General features: G+C 46.8%; 1 protein-coding gene across 3 annotated transcripts in view; it reads right to left on the bottom strand.

The window, feature by feature from the left end:
* Nucleotides 1–20,275, bottom strand: part of LOC135055829 (phosphatidate phosphatase LPIN3-like) — a 178,418-nt gene that overhangs the window by 106,082 nt on the left and 52,061 nt on the right. Inside the window, exon 1 of one of the 3 annotated variants that reach the window (XM_063960332.1) lies at nucleotides 8,462–8,662. The exons of 1 other annotated variant lie outside the window; for it this stretch is intronic. The gene's annotated coding sequence lies outside the window, so the exon portion shown is untranslated. Of the gene's footprint in view, nucleotides 1–8,461; nucleotides 8,663–20,275 lie in introns of those variants that run through there. One more of the 3 variants, XM_063960330.1, reaches the window with a different exon arrangement.

The following is a 20,275-nucleotide window of genomic DNA, read 5'->3' as shown; positions in this document are numbered from 1 at the left end:
TTCCACCAATCTGCTGTCTGTATTGTTGATTTGCATAATTGCCTAGCCAACCCCTTCCTTGCTGCAGGTATAAGTAAGCTGTGCCTGAGCAAGGAAGGCGTCAGTGCTTTGGTTGTCTAACCTAGTTCCAGTTTGTCTCTCTCCTGTGGTTGTCTTCCAGGTTCCAGCTCCTGTCTCCAGACTTCTGCTATAGAGACCCGCACCAGCATTCCATCTGCGGTGTAGCCTGACTCTCCGATCCATTCTGGACTCACCTGTTTCCAGTTACAACAATCACCTGCTTCCAGCCCAGCTTCCAGCAGTGTACAGCTTCTCTTAAAGGGCCGGTGTCCTTTCTGCAGTTTACCACTCTCCACCGGTATTATTATTTCACCGCTCTCAAACTCCAAACTTCATCAATCACCTGCTTCCAGCCCAGCTTCCAGCAGTGTACAGCTTCTCTTAAAGGGCCGGTGTCCTTTCTGCAGTTTACCACTCTCCACCGGTATTATTATTTCACCGCTCTTAAACTCCAAACTTCATTATTATTTCATCGCTCTCAAGTTCGTTTATTATTTAACTGGTTCCAGCCAGTATCCACTCCGTACCAACAATAGTCTGGTTCCAGCCAGTATCCACAGCAGCCGTTTTATCTTCAGCAACCCAGCCTTTCCTGGAACACCAGCTGGTACGATCCTGGGTTCTCTCCATTGCTACAGTCAGGTCTGGTAAGAACTTTCCAACTAGAAGATTATAAGAACTGTCTCACTCTACCAGTGCCTGTGGCCCTTGCCACCCTGTAGTACCCAGGAATTGTATTTATCCTCTGTTGACTTTTATGTTTCCTTTACTGCTGCTGTGTTACGGAGTTTGTCATAATAAACATCATTGACTTTTATCCTGGTTGTCGTGGTCACGCCTTCGGGCAGTTATTCTACATGTTACTTACATGTCTAGGGGTCTGATACAACCTCCCAGGTTCCGTTACATCTCAGCCCCTACAACTGAGGCTGCCTCCCGTCAGCTCAGGCCCTCAGTTGTGACAAAAACAATAAACCCACACATTATCTGAGTTCCAAAGCTCATTGATGTATATATTTGTTATTAAAAGTATATGGATTCAATATATATTACAATGTACAGTATACCTATAATTACATGATTACAACTCACACAGTAAGCAGTTAATACATACAGTTACATACAGTTACAGTTACATGCCAGCATACAATTCCATTATCCTTAAGTTATATAAATTCGTCTTTCCATATTACTCTCTCTCTCTCACTGTAAAGTAATGCTGGGACTCCATCTTCCTCTGAGACCAAAACAGGAACTGCCTTCCTGTGTGATCAGCAATGTGTTATCTAGTTTGGGGGAGGGGACTCTCTCTCATTCATGATGAGTCACTAGTTTCTTTGTATGTGCTAATCAGGTTCAGCCTTGAAGACATCCAAAGGGGCTGGCCTGAGCTTCCTGTCCACTGTCCTAATAAGAGTGATTTTTAGCTTTCATACATGTAATCATAACTATTTGTTGCAATGTCCTATAACTTAATAACAAGTATCAAATTAATCTACACATTAATCTGGTTGCTTTAATTGTAAATATGACAGGTCTATCTGGTTTCGTTCAAATAATACACATTCATGACATTACTTCAATATATATAATTTTAAATCCTCATGATGTCTGGCGCTTGATATTATTATAGTTATGTACTGTATGAAATAAGTGTCGAATCCATCGCTGTGGCATGTCCGTGTAAATGCGTGTGTTACCATATATTGCTGTGCTTGCTGCGCGTATTTGCAAGTATAGCGACTCATAATGTGTGTAGTTTGTATGTTTTTTTTATGTAATATTTTTTTGACTTCGACAGACGCCATCTTCTTCTCAGTTATATTCTGGAAGATGGTGGTACATGCACACACTATAGCAAAGGCTTTGGCTCAGTGCCAGATTATTTTCTTTCAATGGTGTGTTACACAGTAATAGCAGAAATCCCACTAACATGGATGGACACACTAGACCATATCACTGTATATTATTTCCAAATGACCACACACCTCCCAGGGTAACCGCATGCCTGAACTTCTTCCAACTGTCACCACAATCTCATCACATCACAGCAGTATCACTCCACATATGTAAATAACAGAATCACACACAGAGACACCGCTCACAGAAACGCAGCACATCACTGACTGCAACCCATCACTGCCTCACTAACAGCCAGGGCTGCCATCAGAAATTGTGGGGCCTGGGACTGACTAAATAGATAGGGCTCCCCCTGGGGTGGGCGGTAGAGGGCAGGTGCGAGTGGAGCTACAGTGGTGGGGGGGCATCAACTGGTGTGTAAACAGTTTTTCTCTAACGTCCTAAGTGGATGCTGGGGACTCCGTAAGGACCATGGGGAATAGCGGCTCCGCAGGAGACTGGGCACATCTAAAGAAAGCTTTAGGACTATCTGGTGTGCACTGGCTCCTCCCCCTATGACCCTCCTCCAAGCCTCAGTTAGATCTCTGTGCCCGAACGAGAAGGGTGCACACTAGGGGCTCTCCTGAGCTTCTTAGTGAAAGTTTTAGATTAGGTTTTTTATTTTCAGTGAGACCTGCTGGCAACAGGCTCACTGCATCGAGGGACTAAGGGGAGAAGAAGCGAACTCACCTGCGTGCAGAGTGGATTGGGCTTCTTAGGCTACTGGACATTAGCTCCAGAGGGACGATCACAGGCCCAGCTTGGATGGGTCCCAGAGCCGCGCCGCCGGCCCCCTTACAGAGCCAGAAGGCAGAAGAGGTCCGGAAAATCGGCGGCAGAAGACGTCCTGTCTTCAACAAGGTAGCGCACAGCACTGCAGCTGTGCGCCATTGCTCTCAACACACTTCACACTTCGGTCACTGAGGGTGCAGGGCGCTGGGGGGGGCGCCCTGAGACGCAATAAAAACACCTTGGATGGCAAAAAAAATGCATCACATATAGCTCCTGGGCTATATGGATGCATTTAACCCCTGCCAGAATCCATAAAAAAGCAGGAGAAAAGTCCGCGAAAAAGGGGCGGAGTCTATCTCCTCAGCACACTGGCGCCATTTTCCCTCACAGCTCCGTTGGAGGGAAGCTCCCTGTCTCTCCCCTGCAGTCACTACACTACAGAAAGGGTTAAAAAAAAGAGAGGGGGGCACTAATTGGGCGCAGTATTAACTATACAGCAGCTATAAGGGGAAAAACACTTATATAAGGTTATCCCTGTATATATATAGCGCTCTGGTGTGTGCTGGCAAACTCTCCCTCTGTCTCCCCAAAGGGCTAGTGGGGTCCTGTCCTCTATCAGAGCATTCCCTGTGTGTGTGCTGTATGTCGGTACTTTTGTGTCGACATGTATGAGGAGAAAAATGATGTGGAGACGGAGCAGATTGCCTGTAATAGTGATGTCACCCCCTAGGGGGTCGACACCTGAGTGGATGAACTGTTGGAAGGAATTACGTGACAGTGTCAGCTCTGTATAAAAGACAGTGGTTGACATGAGACAGCCGGCTACTCAGCTTGTGCCTGTCCAGACGTCTCATAGGCCGTCAGGGGCTCTAAAGCGCCCGTTACCTCAGATGGCAGATATAGACGCCGACACGGATACTGACTCCAGTGTCGACGGTGAAGAGACGAATGTGACTTCCAGTAGGGCCACACGTTACATGATTGAGGCAATGAAAAATGTTTTACACATTTCTGATAATACGAGTACCACCAAAAAAAAAGGGGTATTATGTTCGGTGAGGAAAAACTACCTGTAGTTTTCCTGAATCTGAGAAATTAAATGAGGTGTGTGATGATGCGTGGGTTTCCCCCGATAACAACGGATAATTTCTAAAATGTTATTGGCATTATATCCTTTCCCGCCAGAGGTTAGGGTGCGTTGGGAAACACCCCCTAGGGGGGATAAAGCGCTCACACGCTTGTAAGGGCTCTACCTTCGCCTGAGATGGCCGCCCTTAAGGATCCTGCTGATAGAAAGCAGGAGGGTATCCTAAAAGGTATTTACACACATACTGGTGTTATACTGCGACCAGCAATCGCCTCAGCCTGGATGTGCAGTGCTGGGTTGGCGTGGTCGGATTCCCTGACTGAAAATATTGATACCCTAGATAGGGACAGTATATTTTTGCCTATAGAGCATTTAAAAGATGCATTTTTATATATGCGTGATGCACAGCAGAATATTTGCCGACTGGCATCAAGTCTAAGCGCGTTGTCCATTTCTACCAGTAGAGGGTTATGGACACGTCAGTGGTCAGGTGATGCGTATTCCAAACGGCATTTGGAAGTATTGCTTTATTAAGGGAGGAGTTATTTGGGGTCGGTCTTTCAGACCTGGTGGCCACGGCAACAGCTGGGAATTCCACGTTTGTACCCCAGGTCGCCTCTCAACATGAGAAGACGCCGTATTATCAGGCGCAGTCTTTTCGTGGACAAGCGGGCAAAAGGTTCCTCATTTCTGCCCCGTGACAGAGTGAGAGGAAAAAGGCTGCAGAAATCAGCCAGTTCCCAGGAACAGAAACCCTCTCCCGCCTCTGCCAAGCCCTCAGTATACGCTGGGGCTTTACAAGCAGAATCAGGCACGGTGGGGGGCCCGTCTCAATGAATTTCAGCGCGCAGTGGGCTCACTCGCAAGTAGACCCCTGGATCCTTCAGGTGATATCTCAGGGGTACAAATTAGAATTCGAGACGTCTCCCCCTCGCCGTTTCCTAAAGTCGGCTTTACCGATGTCTCCTTCTGACAGGGAGACAGTTTTGGAAGCCATTCACAAGCTGTATTCCCAGCAGGTGATAATCAAGATACCCCTCCTGCAACAGGGAACGGGGTATTATTCCACACTGTTGTGGTACCGAAGCCGGACGGCTCGGTGAGACCGATTCTAAATCTAAAATCTTTGAACACTTACGTACAGAGGTTCAAATTCAAGATTGAGTCACTCAGAGCAGTGATTGCGAACCTGGAAGAAGGGGACTACATGATGTCTCGGGACATCAAGGATGCTTACCTTCATGTCAAAATTTACCCTTCTCACCAAGGGTACCTCAGGTTTATGGTACAGAACTGTCACTATCAGTTCAGACGCTGCCGTATGGATGGTACACGGCACCCCGGGTCTTTACCAAGGTAATGGCCGAAATGATGATATTCCTTCGAAGGAAGTGAATTTTAGTTATCCCTTCCTTGGACAATTCCCTGATAAGGGTAAGATCCAGGGAACAGTTGGAGGTCGGTGTAGCACTATCTCAGGTAGTGTTGCGGCAGCACGATTGGATTCTCAATATTCCAAAATCGCACCTGGTTCCGACGACGTGTCTTCTGTTCCTAGGGATGATCCTGGACACAGTCCAGAAAAAGGTGTTTCTCCCGGAGGAGAAAGCCAGGGAGTTATCCAAGCTAGTCAGTAACCTCCTAAAACCGAGCCAAGTCTCAGTGCATCAATGCACAAGGGTTCTGGGTAAAATGGTGGCTTCCTACGAAGCAATCCCATTCGGCAGATTCCACGCAAGAACTTTCCAGTGGGACCTGCTGGACAAATGGTCCGGATCGCATCTTCAGATGCATCAGCGGATAACCCTGTCACCAAGGACAAGGGTGTCCCTCCTGTGGTGGTTGCAGAGTGCTCATCTTCTAGAGGGCCGCAGATTAGGCATTCAGGACTGGGTCCTGGTGACAACGGATGCCAGCCTGCGAGGCTGGGGAGCAGTCACACAGGGAAGGAATATCCAGGGCTTATGGTCAAGCCTGGAGACATCACTTCACATACATATCCTGAAGCTAAGGGACATTTACAATGCTCTAAGCTTAGCAAGACCTCTGCTTCAAGGTCAGCCGGTGTTGATCCAGTCGGACAACATCACGGCAGTCACCCACGTAAACAGACAGGGTGGCACAAGAAGCAGGAGGGCAATGGCAGAAGCTGCAAGGATTCTTCGCTGGGCGGAAAATCATGTGATAGCACTGTCAGCAGTATTCATTCCGGGAGTGGACAACTGGGAAGCAGACTTCCTCAGCACGACCTCCACCCGGGAGAGTGGGGACTTCACCCAGAAGTCTTCCACATGATTAAAAACTCGACAGGTATTGCGCCAGGTCCAGGGACCCTCAGGCAATAAGCTGTAGACGCTCTGGTAACACCGTGGGTGTACCAGTCAGGGTATGTGTTCCCTCCTCTGCCTCTCATACCCAAGGGAGTAAGCACTATATTCGTGGTTCCGGATTGGCCAAGAAGGACTTGGTAACCGGAACTTCAAGAGATGCTCACGGAGGATCCGTGGCCTCTACCTCTAAGAAGGGACCTGCTCCAGCAAGGACCCTGTCTGTTCCAAGACTTACCGCGGCTGCGTTTGACGGCATGGCGGTTGAACGCCGGATCCTGAAGGAAAAAAGGCATTCCGGATGAAGTCATCCCTATCCTGATCAAAGCCAGGAAGGATGTAACCGCAAAAAACAGTATCACCGCAATTGGCGAAAATATGTTGCGTGGTGCGAGGCCAGTAAGGCCCGACGGAGGAAATTCAACTGGGTCGATTCCTACATTTCCTGCAAACAGGAGTGTCTATGGGCCTGAAATTGGGGTCCATTAAGGTTCAAATTTCGGCCCTGTTAATTTTCTTCCAAAAAAGAACTAGCTTCAGTCCCTGAAGTTCAGACGTTTGTAAAAGGGGTACTGCATATACAGCCTCCTTTTGTGCCTCCAGTGGCACTTTGGGATCTCAATGTAGTTTTGGGTTCCAAAAGTCACATTGGTTTGAACCACTTAAATCTGTGGAGTTAAAATATCTCACATGGAAAGTGGTCATGCTGTTGGCCCTGGCCTGGGCCAGGCACGTGTCAGAATTGGCGGCTTTATCCTGAAAAAGCCCTTATCTGATTTTCCATTCGGACAGGGCGGAATTGAGGACTCGTCCTCAGTTTCTCCCCAAGGTGGTTTCAGCGTCTCACCTGAACCAACCTATTGGTGGTGCCTGCGGCTACTAGGGACTTGGAGGCCTCCAAGTTGCTAGACGTTGTCAGTGCCCTGAAAATATATGTTTCCAGGACGGCTGGAGTCAGGAAATCTGACTCGCTGTTTATCCTGTGTGCACCCAACAAGCTGGGTGCTCCTGCTTCTAAGCAGACTATTGCTCGTTGGATTTGTAGTACAATTCAGCTTGCACATTCTGTGGCAGGCCTGCCACAGCCAAAAATCTGTAAATGCCCACTCCACAAGGAAGGTGGGCTCATCTTGGGCGGCTGCCCGAGGGGTCTCGGCTTTACAACTTTGCCGAGCAGCTACTTGGTCAGGAGCAAATACGTTTGTAAAATTCTACAAAATTGATATCCTGGCTGAGGAGGACCTGGAGTTCTCTCATTTGGTGCTGCAGAGTCATCCGCACTCTCCCGCCCGTTTGGGAGCTTTGGTATAATCCCCATGGTCCTTACGGAGTCCCCAGCATCCACTTAGGACGTTAGAGAAAATAAGAATTTACTTACCGATAATTCTATTTCTCATAGTCCGTAGTGGATGCTGGGCGCCCATCCCAAGTGCGGATTGTCTGCAATACTTGTACATAGTTATTGTTACAAAAATCGGGTTATTATTGTTGTGAGCCATCTTTCAGAGGCTCCTCTGTTATCATGCTGTTAACTGGGTTCAGATCACAGGTTATACGGTGTGATTGGTGTGGCTGGTATGAGTCTTACCCGGGATTCAAAATCCTTCCTTATTGTGTACGCTCGTCCGGGCACAGTATCCTAACTGAGGCTTGGAGGAGGGTCATAGGGGGAGGAGCCAGTGCACACCAGATAGTCCTAAAGCTTTCTTTAGATGTGCCCAGTCTCCTGTGGAGCCACTATTCCCCATGGTCCTTACGGAGTCCCCAGCATCCACTACGGACTATGAGAAATAGAATTATCGGTAAGTAAATTCTTATTTTAAAACATTTACAATGTTTTGGCTGTGTGTGTGTGTGTGTGGTGATGGTGGGGGGGGGGGGGGGGGGTTATTATAACATGTCAACCTATCATATAAATGATGTGATACTCTAGCCCTGCCTCAGCCACCTCCCTCTTACACATATATACCCCAGCCACCTACCTCTCACACATATATGTCCTTGCCTCTTCCCTATCACACATATAGATAACCTGCCATTGCCACCTCAATATAATATATAAATACTCTCATGGCAGCTCTATCTCACACACACACACACACACACACACACACACACACACACACACACACACACACACACACACACACACACACACACACACACACACACATATATATATATATATATATATATATATATATACCCTGCCCCAGCTATCTCCCTCTCAGAAATATACCCCAGTCTTGCCCTATCCACCTGCCTCTCACACATATACCAGAGTCCTGCCCCATCCATTTCCCTCTCACACACATGAGCCCCAGTCACAGAGATATATACCCTAGCCCTGCCTCACCGTTGTGTTGCCAAACAGTTTGCCAGTTGGTCTGACCACGATCCTGCTGAATGTTACTTTCTCTCTGACTACGGTTAAATGTGATGCTTCCCTGTGTTCCTATATGCTTGGTAGTCCATATTGTCAGTTGTTTTGACTCCACCATAGTGGTGGCCATTTTGTTGAGTACATTTCTGTATAGTTGTACCCTCATCCACAGCTGCAGAGGTGGGGCCCCTGTCTGTTTGGGCCTGGGACTGCAGCCCCGGCAGTCCCCCCTTCCCCCTCTGCTGACAGCTGCACATCACTGCCTCACTATCAGCAGCACATCACTGGCAGACATACACATTTCTGACAGAAAAATGTAAACTGACACCAAAGTGTGCGTATATCATACCACACACCCAAGAGTGGTGTGTATATATATATATATATATATATATATATATATACTAGCGTGTACGGCGGCACTCAGGTCAGAAAAACGACAGGACACACAGCCTCTGGTTTGCCAACGTTTCAAAGATTTCTCTTTTTCGTCATGCCCTGACGAAAAAGAGAAATCTTTGAAACGTTGGCAAACCAGAGTCTGTGTGTCCTGTCGTTTTTCTGACCTGAGTGCCGCCGTACACGCTAGTATCTATTGGGAAGCTATTTCAGTCTCCTTCACGGAAGGCAATGGGCGAAGGTATTTAACTTTTATGCGGAGATGTGCCGAACTCAACGAATCTATATATATATATATATATATATATATATATATATATATATTATAATATATATATATATATATATATATATATATACACACACACACACATACACATATACACACACACACTGCTCAAAAAATAAAGGGAACACTAAAATAACACATCCTAGATCTGAATGTATGAAATATTCTTATTAAATACTTTGTTCTTTACATAGTTGAATGTGCTGACAACAAAATCACACAAAAATTATCAATGGAATTCAAATTTATTAACCCATGGAGGTCTGGATTTGGAGTCACACTCAAAATTAAAGTGGAAAAACACACTACAGGCTGATCCAACTTTGATGTAATGTCCTTAAAACATGTCAAAATGAGGCTCAGTAGTGTGTGTGGCCTCCACGTGCCTGTATGACCTCCCTACAATGCCTGGGCATGCTCCTGATGAGGTGGCGGATGGTCTCCTGAGGGATCTCCTCCCAGACCTGGACTAAAGCATCCGCCAACTCCTGGACAGTCTGTGGTGCAACGTGGCGTTGGTGGATGGAGCGAGACATGATGTCCTAGATTTGCTCAATTGGATTCAGGTCTGGGGAACGGGTGGGCCAGTCCATAGCATCAATGCCTTCGTCTTGCAGGAACTGCTGACACACTCCAGCCACATGAGGTCTAGCATTGTCTTGCATTAGGCGGAACCCAGGGCCAACCGCACCAGCATATGGTCTCACAAGGGGTCTGAGGATCTTATCTCGGTACCTAGTGGCAGTCAGGCTACCTCTGGCGAGCACATGGAGGGCTGTGCGGCCCCCCAAAGAAATGCTACCCCACACCATTACTGACCCACTGCCAAACCGGTCATGCTGGAGGATGTTGCAGGCAGCAGAACGTTCTCCTTGGCGTCTCCAGACTCTGTCACGTCTGTCACATGTGCTCAGTGAGAACCTGCTTTCATCTGTGAAGAGCACAGGGCGCCAGTGGCGAATTTGCCAATCTTGGTGTTCTCTGGCAAATGCAAAACGTCCTGCACGGTGTTGGGCTGTAAGCACAACCCCCATCTGTGGACGTCGGGCCCTCATACCACCCCCATGGAGTCTGTTTGTGATTGTTTGAGTAGACACATGCACATTTGTGGCTTGCTGGACGTCATTTTGCAGGGCTCTGGCAGTGCTCCTCCTGTTCCTCCTTGCACAAAGGCGGAGGTAGCGGTCCTGCTGCTGGGTTGTTGCCCTCTTACGGCCTCCACCACGTCTCCTGATGTACTGGCCTGTCTCCTGGTAGCGCCTCCATGCTCTGGACACTACGCTGACAGACACAGCAAACCTTCTTGCCACAGCTCGCATTGATGTGCCACCCTGGATGATCTGCACTACCTGAGCCACTTGTGTGGGTTGTAGACTCCGTCTCATGCTACCACTAGAGTGAAAGCACCGCCAGCTTTCAAAAGTGACCAAAACATCAGCCATAAAGCATAGGATCTGAGAAGTGGTCTGTGGTCACCCCCTGCAGAACAACTCCTTTATTGGGGGTGTCTTGCTAATTGCCTATAATTTCCACCTGTTGTCTATTCCATTTGCACAACAGCATGTGAAATTGATTGTCAATCAGTGTTGCTTCCTAAGTGGACAGTTTGATTTCACAGAAGTGTGATTGACTTGGAGTTACATTGTGTTGTTTAAGTGTTCCCTTTATATATATATATATATATATATATATATATACACACATACACTGCTCAAAAAAAATCTATATATATACAGGTTGAGTATCCCTTATCCAAAATGCTTGGGACCAGAGGTATTTTGGATATCGGATTTTTCCGTATTTTGGAATAATTGCATACCATAATGAGATATCATGGTGATGGGACCCAAGTCTAAGCACAGAATGCATTTATGTTACATATACACCTTATACACACAGCGGAAGGTAATTTTAGCCAATATTTTTTGTAACTTTGTGCATTGAACAATGTGTGTGTACATTCACACAATTCATTTATGTTTCATATACACCTTATACACACAGCCTGAAGGTCATTTAATACAATATTTTTAATAACTTTGTGTATTAAACAAAGTTTGTGTACATTGAGCCATCAAAAAACAAAGGTTTCACTATCTCACTCTCACTCAAAAAAGTCCGTATTTCGGAATATTCCGTATTTCGGAATATTTGGATATAGGATACTCAACCTGTATATATAATTATTATTATTCTTTGTTTATATGGAGCCACAAGGGTTCTGCAGCGCCCAATTACAGAGTACATAAATAATAAAAACAGCAACTTACAGTTGAAGACAATATAGGACAAGTACAGGGAAAATATACATAGCTACATCAGCAAATGACATTGAGATAAGTTTCAGGTGGATTTGGTGTATTTGAAGATTATTAAAGTAAAAAAAGGATAAGCACATGATGGAAGAGGGCCCTACTCGTGAGAGCTTACATTCTAAAGTGGAGGGGTAGACAGACAGGGGTGACACAGACGGGGTACATAGAGAGCATGGAACAGAGGGTTAGGATGAGATTTGGCTGGGTTTGGTGAAGAAGTGGGTCTTGAGAGCCCATTTGAAGTTTTGTAGAGAGGTGGAGAGTCTGAGGGAAAGAGGTAGGGAATTGCAGAGAAATGGAGCAGCACGTGAAAACATAATATATATATGTGGCAGTCCAGTCCGGATGCCACTAGAGATGAGCGGGTTCGGTTTCTTTGAATCCGAACCCGCACGAACTTCACTTTTTTTTTCACGGGTCCGAGCGACTCGGATCTTCCCGCCTTGCTCGGTTAACCCGAGCGCGCCCGAACGTCATCATGACGCTGTCGGATTCTCGCGAGACTCGGATTCTATATAAGGAGCCGCGCGTCGCCGCCATTTTCACACGTGCATTGAGATTGATAGGGAGAGGACGTGGCTGGCGTCCTCTCCATTTAGATTAGATTTAGAAGAGAGAGAGAGAGAGAGATTGCTGTGATACTGTAGATTAGAAGAGAGTGCAGACAGAGTTTAGTGACTGACGACCACAGTGACCAGTGACCACCAGAGACAGTGCAGTTGTTTGTTTTATTTAATATATCCGTTCTCTGCCTGAAAAAAACGATACACAGTCACACAGTGACTCAGTCTGTGTGCACTGCTCAGCCCAGTGTGCTGCACATCAATGTATTGTATATAAAGCTTATAATTGTGGGGGAGACTGGGGAGCACTGCAGGTTGTTATAGCAGGAGCCAGGAGTACATGATAAATAATATTATATTAAAATTAAACAGTGCACACTTTTGCTGCAGGAGTGCCACTGCCAGTGTGACTAGTGGTGACCAGTGCCTGACCACCAGTATATTAGTAGTATTGTATACTATCTCTTTATCAACCAGTCTATATTAGCAGCAGACACAGTACAGTGCGGTAGTTCACGGCTGTGGCTACCTCTGTGTCGGCACTCGGCAGGCAGTCCGTCCATCCATAATTGTATTATAATATATACCACCTAACCGTGGGTTTTTTTTCATTCTTTATACCGTCGTCATACTAGTTGTTACGAGTATACTACTATCTCTTTATCAACCAGTGTACAGTGCGGTAGTTCACGGCTGTGGCTACCTCTGTGTCGGCACTCGGCAGGCAGTCCGTCCAACCATAATTGTATTATATACCACCTAACCGTGGTTTTTTTTTCATTCTTTATACCGTCGTCATACTAGTTGTTACGAGTATACTACTATCTCTTTATCAACCAGTGTACAGTGCGGTAGTTCACGGCTGTGGCTACCTCTGTGTCGGCACTCGGCAGGCAGTCCGTCCATCCATAATTGTATTATAATATATACCACCTAACCGTGGTTTTTTTTTCATTCTTTATACCGTCGTCATACTAGTTGTTACGAGTATACTACTATCTCTTTATCAACCAGTGTACAGTGCGGTAGTTCACGGCTGTGGCTACCTCTGTGTCGGCACTCGGCAGGCAGTCCGTCCAACCATAATTGTATTATAATATATACCACCTAACCGTGGTTTTTTTTTCATTCTTTATACCGTCGTCATACTAGTTGTTACGAGTATACTACTATCTCTTTATCAACCAGTGTACAGTGCGGTAGTTCACGGCTGTGGCTACCTCTGTGTCGGCACTCGGCAGGCAGTCCGTCCAACCATAATTGTATTATATACCACCTAACCGTGGTTTTTTTTTCATTCTTTATACCGTCGTCATACTAGTTGTTACGAGTATACTACTATCTCTTTATCAACCAGTGTACAGTGCGGTAGTTCACGGCTGTGGCTACCTCTGTGTCGGCACTCGGCAGGCAGTCCGTCCAACCATAATTGTATTATAATATATACCACCTAACCGTGGTTTTTTTTTCATTCTTTATACCGTCGTCATACTAGTTGTTACGAGTATACTACTATCTCTTTATCAACCAGTGTACAGTGCGGTAGTTCACGGCTGTGGCTACCTCTGTGTCGGCACTCGGCAGGCAGTCCGTCCATCCATAATTGTATTATAATATATACCACCTAACCGTGGTTTTTTTTTCATTCTTTATACCGTCGTCATACTAGTTGTTACGAGTATACTACTATCTCTTTATCAACCAGTGTACAGTGCGGTAGTTCACGGCTGTGGCTACCTCTGTGTCGGCACTCGGCAGGCAGTCCGTCCAACCATAATTGTATTATAATATATACCACCTAACCGTGGTTTTTTTTTCATTCTTTATACCGTCGTCATACTAGTTGTTACGAGTATACTACTATCTCTTTATCAACCAGTGTACAGTGCGGTAGTTCACGGCTGTGGCTACCTCTGTGTCGGCACTCGGCAGGCAGTCCGTCCAACCATAATTGTATTATAATATATACCACCTAACCGTGGTTTTTTTTTCATTCTTTATACCGTCGTCATACTAGTTGTTACGAGTATACTACTATCTCTTTATCAACCAGTGTACAGTGCGGTAGTTCACGGCTGTGGCTACCTCTGTGTCGGCACTCGGCAGGCAGTCCGTCCATCCATAATTGTATTATATACCACCTAACCGTGGTTTTTTTATACCACCTAACCGTGGCAGTCCGTCCATAATTGTATACTAGTATCCAATCCATCCATCTCCATTGTTTACCTGAGGTGCCTTTTAGTTCTGCCTATAAAATATGGAGAACAAAAAAGTTGAGGTTCCAAAATTAGGGAAAGATCAAGATCCACTTCCACCTCGTGCTGAAGCTGCTGCCACTAGTCATGGCCGAGACGATGAAATGCCAGCAACGTCGTCTGCCAAGGCCGATGCCCAATGTCATAGTCAGAGCATGTCAAATCCAAAACACCAAATATCAGAAAAAAAAGGACTCCAAAACCTAAAATAAAATTGTCGGAGGAGAAGCGTAAACTTGCCAATATGCCATTTACCACACGGAGTGGCAAGGAACGGCTGAGGCCCTGGCCTATGTTCATGGCTAGTGGTTCAGCTTCACATGAGGATGGAAGCACTCAGCCTCTCGCTAGAAAACTGAAAAGACTCAAGCTGGCAAAAGCACCGCAAAGAACTGTGCGTTCTTTGAAATCCCAAATCCACAAGGAGAGTCCAATTGTGTCGGTTGCGATGCCTGACCTTCCCAACACTGGACGTGAAGAGCATGCGCCTTCCACCATTTGCACGCCCCCTGCAAGTGCTGGAAGGAGCACCCGCAGTCCAGTTCCTGATAGTCAGATTGAAGATGTCAGTGTTGAAGTACACCAGGATGAGGAGGATATGGGTGTTGCTGGCGCTGGGGAGGAAATTGACCAGGAGGATTCTGATGGTGAGGTGGTTTGTTTAAGTCAGGCACCCGGGGAGACACCTGTTGTCCGTGGGAGGAATATGGCCGTTGACATGCCAGGTGAAAATACCAAAAAAATCAGCTCTTCGGTGTGGAGGTATTTCACCAGAAATGCGGACAACAGGTGTCAAGCCGTGTGTTCCCTTTGTCAAGCTGTAATAAGTAGGGGTAAGGACGTTAACCACCTCGGAACATCCTCCCTTATACGTCACCTGCAGCGCATTCATAATAAGTCAGTGACAAGTTCAAAAACTTTGGGTGACAGCGGAAGCAGTCCACTGACCAGTAAATCCCTTCCTCTTGTAACCAAGCTCACGCAAACCACCCCACCAACTCCCTCAGTGTCAATTTCCTCCTTCCCCAGGAATGCCAATAGTCCTGCAGGCCATGTCACTGGCAAGTCTGACGAGTCCTCTCCTGCCTGGGATTCCTCCGATGCATCCTTGCGTGTAACGTCTACTGCTGCTGGCGCTGCTGTTGTTGCCGCTGGGAGTCGATGGTCATCCCAGAGGGGAAGTCGTAAGCCCACTTGTACTACTTCCAGTAAGCAATTGACTGTTCAACAGTCCTTTGCGAGGAAGATGAAATATCACAGCAGTCATCCTACTGCAAAGCGGATAACTGAGTCCTTGACAACTATGTTGGTGTTAGACGTGCGTCCGGTATCCGCCGTTAGTTCACAGGGAACTAGACAATTTATTGAGGCAGTGTGCCCCCGTTACCAAATACCATCTAGGTTCCACTTCTCTAGGCAGGCGATACCGAGAATGTACACGGACGTCAGAAAAAGACTCACCAGTGTCCTAAAAAATGCAGTTGTACCCAATGTCCACTTAACCACGGACATGTGGACAAGTGGAGCAGGGCAGGGTCAGGACTATATGACTGTGACAGCCCACTGGGTAGATGTATGGACTCCCGCCGCAAGAACAGCAGCGGCGGCACCAGTAGCAGCATCTCGCAAACGCCAACTCTTTCCTAGGCAGGCTACGCTTTGTATCACCGCTTTCCAGAATACGCACACAGCTGAAAACCTCTTACGGCAACTGAGGAAGATCATCGCGGAATGGCTTACCCCAATTGGACTCTCCTGTGGATTTGTGGCATCGGACAACGCCAGCAATATTGTGTGTGCATTAAATATGGGCAAATTCCAGCACGTCCCATGTTTTGCACATACCTTGAATTTGGTGGTGCAGAATTTTTTAAAAAACGACAGGGGCGTGCAAGAGATGCTGTCGGTGGCCAGAAAAATTGCGGGACACTTTCGGCGTACAGGCACCACGTACAGAAGACTGGAGCACCACCAAAAACTACTGAACTTGCCCTGCCATCATCTAAAGCAAGAAGTGGTAACGAGGTGGAATTCAACCCTCTATATGCTTCAGAGGTTGGAGGAGCAGCAAAAGGCCATTCAAGCCTATACAATTGAGCACGATATAGGAGATGGAATGCACCTGTCTCAAGTGCAGTGGAGAATGATTTCAACATTGTGCAAGGTTCTGATGCCCTTTGAACTTGCCACACGTGAAGTCAGTTCAGACACTGCCAGCCTGAGTCAGGTCATTCCCCTCATCAGGCTTTTGCAGAAGAAGCTGGAGGCATTGAAGAAGGAGCTAACACGGAGCGATTCCGCTAGGCATGTGGGACTTGTGGATGCAGCCCTTAATTCGCTTAACAAGGATTCACGGGTGGTCAATCTGTTGAAATCAGAGCACTACATTTTGGCCACCGTGCTCGATCCTAGATTTAAAACCTACCTTGGATCTCTCTTTCCGGCAGACACAGGTCTGCTGGGGTTGAAAGACCTGCTGGTGACAAAATTGTCAAGTCAAGCGGAACGCGACCTGTCAACATCTCCTCCTTCACATTCTCCCGCAACTGGGGGTGCGAGGAAAAGGCTCAGAATTCCGAGCCCACCCGCTGGCGGTGATGCAGGGCAGTCTGGAGCGACTGCTGATGCTGACATCTGGTCCGGACTGAAGGACCTGACAACGATTACGGACATGTCGTCTACTGTCACTGCATATGATTCTCTCAACATTGATAGAATGGTGGAGGATTATATGAGTGACCGCATCCAAGTATGCACGTCACACAGTCCGTACTTATACTGGCAGGAAAAAGAGGCAATTTGGAGGCCCTTGCACAAACTGGCTTTATTCTACCTAAGTTGCCCTCCCACAAGTGTGTACTCCGAAAGAGTGTTTAGTGCCGCCGCTCACCTTGTCAGCAATCGGCGTACGAGGTTACATCCAGAAAATGTGGAGAAGATGATGTTCATTAAAATGAATTATAATCAATTCCTCCGCGGAGACATTGACCAGCAGCAATTGCCTCCACAAAGTACACAGGGAGCTGAGATGGTGGATTCCAGTGGGGACGAATTGATAATCTGTGAGGAGGGGGATGTACACGGTGATATATCGGAGGGTGAAGATGAGGTGGACATCTTGCCTCTGTAGAGCCAGTTTGTGCAAGGAGAGATTAATTGCTTCTTTTTTGGGGGGGGTCCAAACCAACCCGTCATATCAGTCACAGTCGTGTGGCAGACCCTGTCACTGAAATGATGGGTTGGTTAAAGTGTGCATGTCCTGTTTTGTTTATACAACATAAGGGTGGGTGGGAGGGCCCAAGGATAATTCCATCTTGCACCTCTTTTTTCTTTTCTTTTTCTTTGCATCATGTGCTGATTGGGGAGGGTTTTTTGGAAGGGACATCCTGCGTGACACTGCAGTGCCACTCCTAGATGGGCCCGGTGTTTGTGTCGGCCACTAGGGTCGCTAATCTTACTCACACAGCTACCTCATTGCGCCTCTTTTTTTCTTTGCGTCATGTGCTGTTTGGGGAGGGTTTTTTGGAAGGGACATCCTGCGTGAAACTGCAGTGCCACTCCTAGATGTGCCCGGTGTTTGTGTCGGCCACTAGGGTCGCTAATCTTACTCACACAGCTACCTCATTGCGCCTCTTTTTTTCTTTGCGTCATGTGCTGTTTGGGGAGGGTTTTTTGGAAGGGACATCCTGCGTGACACTGCAGTGCCACTCCTAGATGTGCCCGGTGTTTGTGTCGGCCACTAGGGTCGCTAATCTTACTCACACAGTCAGCTACCTCATTGCGCCTCTTTTTTTCTTTGCGTCATGTGCTGTTTGGGGAGGGTTTTTTGGAAGGGCCATCCTGCGTGACACTGCAGTGCCACTCCTAGATGGGCCCGGTGTTTGTGTCGGCCACTAGGGTCGCTAATCTTACTCACACAGCTACCTCATTGCGCCTCTTTTTTTCTTTGCGTCATGTGCTGTTTGGGGAGGGTTTTTTGGAAGGGACATCCTGCGTGACACTGCAGTGCCACTCCTAGATGGGCCCGGTGTTTGTGTCGGCCACTAGGGTCGCTTATCTTACTCACACAGCGACCTCGGTGCAAATTTTAGGACTAAAAATAATATTGTGAGGTGTGAGGTATTCAGAATAGACTGAAAATGAGTGTAAATTATGGTTTTTGAGGTTAATAATACTTTGGGATCAAAATGACCCCCAAATTCTATGATTTAAGCTGTTTTTTAGTGTTTTTGGAAAAAAACACCCGAATCCAAAACACACCCGAATCCGACAAAAATAATTCGGTGAGGTTTTGCCAAAACGCGTTCGAACCCAAAACACGGCCGCGGAACCGAACCCAAAACCAAAACACAAAACCCGAAAAATTTCAGGCGCTCATCTCTAGATGCCACCCCGGGTGTTTGCAGGACAGGGCACAACAGTTCGGGTGCCCGGGCTAAGGCGACCTGGGTTTAGGACTGGACCAGGAGGAAGCCCCAGGGAGGTGTTGGAACACAGCAGGTTGTCTCTTTAATGTGGTGTCAAAAGATTATCTGGCAGTTGGAAATTATAGTATTGTATTGCTGTTGATACACAGAAATACCCTACAATTTCATACATGAGATCCCTTCCATGTAGGTCCGGCCCAGGTATTGGAGCAAGTGCTCCCAGCAATCAGGTACACCTGTGCCACACTTTTATAAAGCTCGTTAGGGCAAGGGCTCAGGGCTGCTTATGCCAACAAGTGGCCAGGCGATAGAGGGTGGGCCAGTGGGTTAGAGACAGGGAGCCTGAGATTGTGTACATGCTGTTTGTGAACTGGGGCCTAATAAAGGTACCCACTGAAACTTGCTGTGAAAAGTCTGTTTACTATGCTGTGGAAGTAAACGGTCTGCATTTCTTCATACAACTGTGTCAGCGTCTTGTCTGGTGGAAGGTCGCTTGTTACAAATTGGCGCCCGAACAGGGATTAGGTATTATATGGGTCGGCTGATACTAAAACAGATTGAAAGTGCGCAGAACAGCCTGGTAAACCAAAATTAATGAGCATTCAGCATCAGTTTAATTTGCCATTGGATCAAAGCAATACAAATCCACAGCCAGTGTCTTCAAATAAACTTCTTCTGACGTCATTTTTGCTGCACATAACTAGATAGACTGGAAACTACCTTACTCCAAATATCTGTTTATGCAATGTATACTACCTGTGTAAAATCATACTTTTTCCCCTACGCAAAGAACTGTTGAAGAACGTTAAGTTGGTTCAGACGCCGGACCGGACCAGCTTCCTGCAGAATTCTGGACCTTGTAGTGCTAGTCCGTGTCCAGGGTATTGCATTGATTATATATATATATATATATATATATATACACAGCGCAGTCACACTGAGGGCGCAACGGCCCCCATTCCCTAAAGTCAGCGGCTTGTAATGAGTCAAATTGACTCATTACAAGGCGCCTGTGTAAAAAGGGGGACACTGTCTGCCGTAATGTGTAAAAAGGGGGACTAGCTGCCATAATGTGTGAAAAGGGGGACACTGTCTGCCGTAATGTGTAAAAAGGGGGACTAGCTGCCATAATGTGTGAAAAGGGGGACACTGTCTACCGTAATGTGTAAAAAGGGGACTATCTGCCGTAATGTTTAAAAAGGGTGACGCAGTCTGCCGTAATGTGTGAAAAGGAGAAGCTGTCTGCCGTAATGTGTAAAAAGGGGACGCTGTCTACCATAATGTGTAAAAAGGGGAATCTGTCCGCCGTAATGTGTAAGAGGGGCTGTACCTGGTGCAGTGGCGCTACTGTGCGGCGTAATTTGAATAATGGAGACTACTATAATTCTGTACTATGAATTGGTATTTTTGAGGAAACACCCCTTCCCCATGAAGCCACGCCCCTATATTTTTGGCACGCGCCTAGGGTGCGTACTGCCTATTTTTTACACAGAGTGATGCCCTATCTTGCACACAGCGCTAAAATGTATAGTTGCG

Source organism: Pseudophryne corroboree, chromosome 3 (assembly GCF_028390025.1).
Source record: "Pseudophryne corroboree isolate aPseCor3 chromosome 3, aPseCor3.hap2, whole genome shotgun sequence".
Taxonomy (NCBI): Eukaryota; Metazoa; Chordata; class Amphibia; order Anura; family Myobatrachidae; genus Pseudophryne; species Pseudophryne corroboree.
The sequence above is the reverse complement of the archived record's forward strand: the minus strand, read 5'-3'. Positions and strand labels throughout refer to the sequence as shown.